The sequence below is a fragment of the Sapajus apella genome, unplaced genomic scaffold (assembly GCF_009761245.1).
Source record: "Sapajus apella isolate SASKATOON/1434 unplaced genomic scaffold, GSC_monkey_1.0 scaffold106, whole genome shotgun sequence".
Taxonomy (NCBI): Eukaryota; Metazoa; Chordata; class Mammalia; order Primates; family Cebidae; genus Sapajus; species Sapajus apella.
The window spans coordinates 1507-8528 of record NW_022437046.1 but is presented as its reverse complement, the minus strand read 5'-3'; the positions used below and the strand labels follow the sequence as shown (position 1 = coordinate 8528).

At 45.2% G+C, this 7022-nt stretch overlaps 1 pseudogene; it reads left to right on the top strand.

Moving 5' to 3' along the window:
• LOC116536983 overlaps positions 1 to 1316 on the top strand; it is a 5387-nt pseudogene extending 4071 nt beyond the window's left edge.
• Positions 1317 to 7022: the final 5706 nt, after the last annotated feature.

Sequence of the window (7022 nt, the reverse complement as noted above, 5' to 3'; positions counted from 1 at the left end):
GGGCAAAAAGGCCAAGAAAGGGCAAAAAGGCCAAGAAAGGGCAAAAAACGTGGTCCCTTCTCTGGGTCACCACTTGCCTGAACTTCTGTTCCCATCCCCACAGGGACATTCACAACATGAATAATGGAAACACGGTGGTTTGTATTTTAACTCAAACAGATAAAGGCTCTTTGGGTGTTATTCCTCAAGATGAGCAGCTCCATGTGCAAACTCTTTATAAACTTTCAGACACAGATGAGTTTAGCTCCAAGGAAGGAGTGGAAGCCAGGATTAAATCTGGGGCCATCAATGTCCTGGCACCACACCACAAAACAAAAACAAAGATGTGTTTCACTCAGCCTGTTCCCCATTCTGAGAAGAAGGTGGCGGCAATAATGACTGAAGTTCTCCCACATAAGGTCAGTGGATAAAGCTGAGACCATGCAACCTGAAGGAAACAGTAAAAGTCATCCCCATTTTACCTGAAGTTCAGACATCAGTAAAACCTACTCACTGATGCCATCTTCTCACCCAGTAAAGAGCCATCTCCTGGCTTCTCCTTGTCCCCAGAGACTGTTTCAGCCACCCAACTACATTAAATAATCCAACAGCCTCGTGTGGTTTTTTTTTTTTAAATTTTTATTTATTTATTTTTAAAGATGGGGTTTCACCATGATAGCCAGGCTGGTCTTGAACTCCTGACCTCAGGTGATCCACCCACCTCTGCCTCCCAAAGTGCTAGGATTAAAGGCATGAGCCACGGCGCCTGGCCTCGTGTGGGTTTTAAGAAGCCACATTTCCCACTGCACAATGCTTTGGGAAGACTCAGCGGTGTCAATGTAGCTGCCAAAGGCCCAGACATTTCATAGCTGGGCAAAATCACTTCTTTCCCCACTGTGTGTCTGTGACAGAGCCCTTTGTTAATTCTGAGCCTGCTAGTGGTGTGACTGACTAAACCACTAACTTATCAGCCAAACCAGCAGTCCTCCTTCCTCACCTCTCCAAGACCTTGCCTCTTCTCCAGAAGAAGAAAATGAGCAGCATTCTGAAGCAGATGAGCTTCTATCAGAGAAGCCAGTATGTGATGACTGACCCCTTGTCACCTGCTGAGTAGACATTACCCCACATTGATAAGTATTGGTCAGAGAGTGAGCACAGCTTTTCGGGTGCAAATATTCATGGTGTGGCCATTGCACCTGCTCAGGGCTTTGTTTTGATCATGTGTGTCTGGGGACAGCTGCACTCTACCACTGCCGTTGAGCACCCCAACCGTAATCATACAACACACCTCTCCCTTGTCTTGTTACCAGCATAAAAGCCTGAATAAGCTCATCTAGTAGTCAATTCTGGTCCATCCTCTTTCCAGCTTCCCACCCATCCCACTGAGCACATTGTAACACATGCTTACCTGGGCTTCGGGAGATGCAGGCTCTCACCTCACTGCTGTGGGGCTGGAGCCAGGGGTTCTCCCACTCCCATAAGGGGTTTGAGCACACCTCACTCCAAATGGTGAGGCAACTGGAGTCTCAGACAATGGCTTTCTTTTGCCAGAGACCCTTAAATAAACCTCTGAGAAGAATCTGTTTTCCCTTAAATTCCACCACCACCTATCAAACAACAAGTAGCTAAGATTGGTTGTTATCCATATTCTAATATGCCTCTTCAGAGAGGAATACAGACAGGGAAATTGTGGCTAGAAGAGGGCAGTTCCTCAGCAAAGGTCCCACTCTCTCCAACCTGAATACATGTGTCCCTAAATGGGAATAGGCATTCCCATTTTCATGCCTCAAAGTTGCTTTTTGGCCTGCCATGCTTCCCTATCCTGTACCCATATAAGCCCCAGACCCCAGGCTCCACAAACAGATGAGCAGACGAGATGTACAGAAGAAAAGAACAGCGTGGCAAAGAGAAAAGGAGCATATGAACTCATGAGCTTGGCGGGGGCAGTCAGGGAAGAGTTGGCAACTGGATGGCCAAACTCTGCGGGAAGATTATTTTCTACTCCATCCCCTTTCCAGCTCCCCAGTCACGCTGCTGAGAGCCACATCCAGCACTCAAACCTCTCACATTTATCCTTCAAGTTTGTGTCTTAACTATTTGTCTGGATGCCAGACAAGAGTTCAAGATACAAGCAAGCTGTCACACTGGCCCTCTGCCCTTGCAAAAAGGCACAGGGTTCACCGAGTTGTTTAACACTTAAGCTGTCTGTAGATGGCAAGGATAAAATAATGCATTGTAGCACATCCACTTGAGCTTTGGGAGTCACAGGTTCCTGCCCTGCATGCTGCTGTGGGGCTGGAGCACTGGGTCCTCCCTGCCCATCTGTATGGTCTTCATCGTGTAAGGTGTTTAAGTATGTATGACAGTTGAACATGTGAGCCACACCTGTCACATGTCCTGTGATGGGGGCGGGGGAACTCTTTCACTAGGGTGGCTCTTGTAAGCCTGAGTAGTAGTGATGGCCACTGCTCAACAAAGCAAAATACTTTCCCTGGAGGATAGAAGGGTGAAGGGAACATATTGTAATAGACATAAGGGAAGAAGATCATGTCCAATGGGAGAAACCAGAAGACAATATTCACCAAGGCCATCATAAATGATCTGATGACATGAACACCAACACTACTAAGTAGTGCAGTGATGCTTTTCCTCAGGTCAGAGGAAAGCCACAGAGGTAGTCACAGACATAGGCTTATCACTACCTATGGGGATAAGGAAGCTATATAGTGAGTCCAGGCAGTAACATTTAACATCAAGGATTCAGAAGTCTGCAGTTCTCTAAGAGCTGGAAAAGTCAGAGGGGGGCTTGACCCATAGAGACTTGGAGATTGTTAAGTATTGTCCCCCAAAGACCGATATTAGATATGCAGCCAGCAAGGCTCTGCTCACCACTTAGGAGCAAGACAAAAATGGAGGATCAGGAGCCTGAGATAATCACTAGTGAAGTCAATGTCTGTCCCAATTCCCAAACTTGGGCCAGTTTCTAGATCAAGAACTCCATGAAGAGGTACCTGAATCCTTAAGTAGAACAGCCCTGAAAAAGCCCCCATTATATACTACGATTATCTCAGTTTCTCAAGACACCTGTGATAACTTACTCAGACAAGTGTACATTGGGGAAGGAATAACCAGACTGAAGATTACTCAACAGTCTGAGTCAACATTGATATCCAGAAATTGGAAGTGTAATCATGGTTCCTTTATTTACCACATAGACTAAAACCTAGAATAGAGCCCTGCTTTGAACAGTCTCCAGTATCTTGGATCCACAGACCTACTCACTGGTTATTTTTCTAGTCCCTTAAGTTACTGTTCTGGGTTGTTTAACTGCCATATCGACTTTTTTCTGAAACTGGTCTCCCCAGCAAAACAAAGCTTTTTGAATGCATGATAAAGTTGGCAGTTGTACTGCTTTCTATTCCAGGTGTAAGATGATCAGAATGTTCATATTCATACGGGATAGAAAGTAAGACTCATACAGTTTGCCTTGGGCACATTTACTTTGTTGTGTGCCACAGTATAGTCTTAAAAGACATGGACTACCTGAGCACCCCAGAGCACATCAGTGATCCAATAGTATCATGTTGATTGTGCCAAAAAACACGAGGTACTTTAAAGGCCTTGGTAAGGCACATGCTCCAGAAGGTAGACATATGCAAAGAATTTTTAGGACCCATCATTTCAGAAGTATTTAATTAGGTCCAGGGTTACACTGAACATCTCCAGAGTAAAGAAAAAGCCTTCATCTTGCATCTGCTATCCCAAAGAGTGGGGCACAATGAATAGCCGAGCTCTTTGGATTCTGGAGATGACATCTGTCATCTTTGAATCCTGCCCTGTTCCATATATGAAAAGACATAGGAGGCTTCCAACTTTAATAGGTCCCAGAGCAGGAATGAGTGCTACAGTAGGTCCAGGCTTTGGTGCAAGCATCACTGCTACTTAAATTGTAGGAACTGACAGACAAGTGTTGGAGGTGCCAGTGGTAGGAAGAGATGCAGAATAAAGCTTATGAGATTATCACTATAGTGATCCCTGGTATTTTGCAATGAGTCCTGTCTACAGTAATTGTAGATCTCTTGAGAAATAGCTTCTGGCATTTTATTGGGCTGTGGTTATGGGGTACTAAGTAATCATGTATTCAAAGCAGCCTATTCGAAAATGGGTTTGTCTGATCTACAACACCATAGACTTCCACTGGACCTGTCCAGGTTTATAAGATGGAAGAGGTTAATCTGAGACCAAGCCTGACAGAACCAGAGTGTAAGCTGCATGAGCAGGTGGCTCAGACTCAGGGCACCCACAGTATTTGCACCAGTCTCCCTTCCTCATATCCCATCAGTGGCCCTATGGAATAGTGCCATATGACCAACTGAAGCTAGAGCCTGTTTACAGATGGGTTGGTAAGCTATGGTCTAAGATACATGGCTTGTGCATTATAGCCATATCTGGGGCTGTTTCAAGGGAGTGGAGAAGCAGTCTTTAATTAGTAAGGCCTGTTATACATGGTTATCCACTTCCTGTGGAAGAAAAGTGGCCCAAGATGATAATTTCTTTAAATGCCTGGGTGGTGGCCAATGGCCTCTTGTGTGGTCAGGGGGCTTAGAAAGGGACTAGATGATTAGAAGCAAGGAGGACTGGGAGAGGGGCATAAACATGAGTATATGGGGGTCACACCAAAATTATGATTTTAGTATCTTTAAAAGACACCTACCAGAAGAGGCACTGAACATTCAAGTAGATGAAATGATTCTGCCAGTTGCAGTTATCTAGCTTTCATTGTTCATCTCAGAACTAGAATGATGGGTTATAGAACAGCATCAGTGGCAGGAGATCCCATGTATAGTTCCTGAAGCCCAGATGTATTGCTCCTCAAGTAGGTCACTTAGTGGCAGTTCAGAACTACATTGGGCCTCTATTCTGGGATGGCCAGTGGTTTCTACTCGCAGTTATGTATTTGTTTTGGCCATGTGTTTGCTTTTCTTGTCCACAGAGCCTTGGCCATTACTGATTTGATGGCTTCCATAATCCCTTATCTGCAGGCAAATGACCCAACACAGCAGAGGATCAAAGGAGTGGACATGCTTCACAGCAAATCATGTGCAGGAAAGAATGGGGCTAATGAACATGGGATTCACTAGTATTACATTATCTCAACTACCAGAAGCAGCTTTCCTTAGGCTATTGAGCATACCTTCTAAGAACACAACTAAAGAAGCATCTCAGAAATACTTCATAGAAGCAGAATGTCACCCTTCAGAATACATTTTGTGTGCTTATTTAGGTCTCTCTATTGAGCTGGGTCTCCAATAGAAGTACCATATACTAAAAGCCAAGGGATAAAAACAGGAATATCCTAATATCCTCTGTATCGTCATTTCTAGTAGTTCAGTAGGCGACTGACTTCCCATCTCTGGAAGTCTTGGCTCTTCAGGGTTGGAGATTCTGGTCCCAAAGCAGGTTTACTTTGGGTAAAAGACTCAAGGTTACATTAAACTACAACTAATGACTGTCATTCAGATACCTTGGTCTACAACACCCAGGGATCATGAGGTAATGAGAAGTTGCCGTACTGGCAAAAGTAATTGATTGTGATTAGCAGGAAGAGAATCTTGCCTTTATACAATATATGCAGGGAGAGATGGGTAAAATATGAAGCCAGTTGATTCACTTGGATATTTCTTGGTGCTTTCTTGACCCATTGTGACCTTGGGCATACCCGTGATTCATTACCCAGATAAGCGTATCATTAAAGCATCAGTCCCCTCAGGAATAAAGAATTGGGGTCACCCCACGAGGGAAGCCACCAAGATTTGAAATGGTGATAATTGAGGGTGAGAAGAATTTGAGTAGCCAAGAAGTGAGGAGAAGAGTTGTGGCCCAAAACTTTAGAGAAAAGGACTGTAGTTCTACTAACCTTCCTGTCAGTTTCCCCTTCAGCAAGGGAGGCCCACTGGAGCTATAAAGGAGATGCTCCCCACCTGGGTTTCAAGGAGATCCAAGCAATGCAAGAACGGACTGTGGTGGCCATGAAAACATGCCTTTCAGATTTGAATGCAGACAGCATATTTGATGATGTCAGTCACTGTGCTCTAGAAATACATGGCATTGTCTAGGCTCCAGTTCCCTTTGGTTGTTTCTGATCAATGAAAGCAGAGCTATTAAGACAGGCCTAAACTTGTGGCATACTGGACTCCACATAGGTGCCCTTGTTCAAGGTCTCCATTAAGCATTCCAATAGATTTAGAAATGCACAGACATCTGTTTTACTTCGCAAGTCCTTGAATTAACTGCTTTAATTTTCCAGCCTCCGAAAAAGGAGACTTGCATTGTGAACTCACAGATCCTAGCCTTTTAGATCCCTCTCTCCATCTTCCTTTATGACCATTTTTCCTCCAGCCCAATTCAATAAGCTTCTGATATAACTAATTCCATCTTTATCTGTTCACGGGAAGACCCACTCTAACACGATTATGTTAAGTCCCACAGAGAAGTATTCAATTTCATGCCGACAGCAGTGAGTCCTTGGGAAGAGCTAATACCTGTTATAAGAAGTGTCTTTTGAGGTACCTTTTAAAATTTCTGTTAAAGGACTTAAAATAATGAAGGGACACCCAGAGGTCTGTCCTGGAAACACAGCTGCTGCTCTAGGGGGCTGACCTGGCATGGGGTGACTGTGTAGTCTGCTCCTGCACAGCCTTGTGCAGGCAGCCACTGGCCCCTCTACTCCCGGGTTTGCCACCCTAGGATACCCCCCTGGTCCATCCAAGACATGCAACCCTACCTGCATCTCTCCACTGTGGACCTTTGTGATGCGGCTCCTCACTTCAGGGGCATGGGTCTTGACTGTGCTGTGAGCCATAGGCTTCCTAACGACCTGCCCACATACCTCACACCCACTGCGGCCCCAGGCTCCAAAGTTGTGGGGATGAGCACCAGTTGGAAGGTTTGCCCAAGGGCTGGTACAGGCTTGGAGCTGAAGCCATGCACTGCCTTGGGAGTGTGACCTGGCCAGCAACCAAAATCTTGTGTGACTGAGCTCA